Source organism: Ursus americanus, chromosome 33 (assembly GCF_024610735.1).
Source record: "Ursus americanus isolate L20-20 chromosome 33, mUrsAme1.1.p, whole genome shotgun sequence".
Taxonomy (NCBI): Eukaryota; Metazoa; Chordata; class Mammalia; order Carnivora; family Ursidae; genus Ursus; species Ursus americanus.
This window is the reverse complement of record NC_142159.1, coordinates 2032896-2033269: the sequence shown is the minus strand read 5'-3', so window position 1 is coordinate 2033269 and position 374 is coordinate 2032896.

Genomic DNA, 374 nt, shown 5'->3' with positions numbered 1-374 from the left:
AAGGAGGAGCTTGGTTTTATTTTTTATTTTTATTTTTAAAATATTTTATTTATTTATTTGAGAGAGAGTGAGAGACGGGGGTGGGGGAACACACGGCGGGGGGGGGGCAGAGGGAGCTGGAGAGAGAGAATCTCAAGCAGACTCCACGCTGAGTGTGGAGCTCAACATGGGACTCAATCTCACGACACTGAGATCATAACCTGAGCCAAAATCAAGAGTCAGATGCTTAACTGACTGAGCCACCAATGTACCCCTTGGTTTTAGTTTCGTAGAAGCAGGTGAGTCCTCCAATGGGGAAGGTGGGGACAGAAAGGAGAAAATCCACGTATGCCTTTTTTTTTTTTAAAGATTTTATTTATTTATTAGACAGAGAT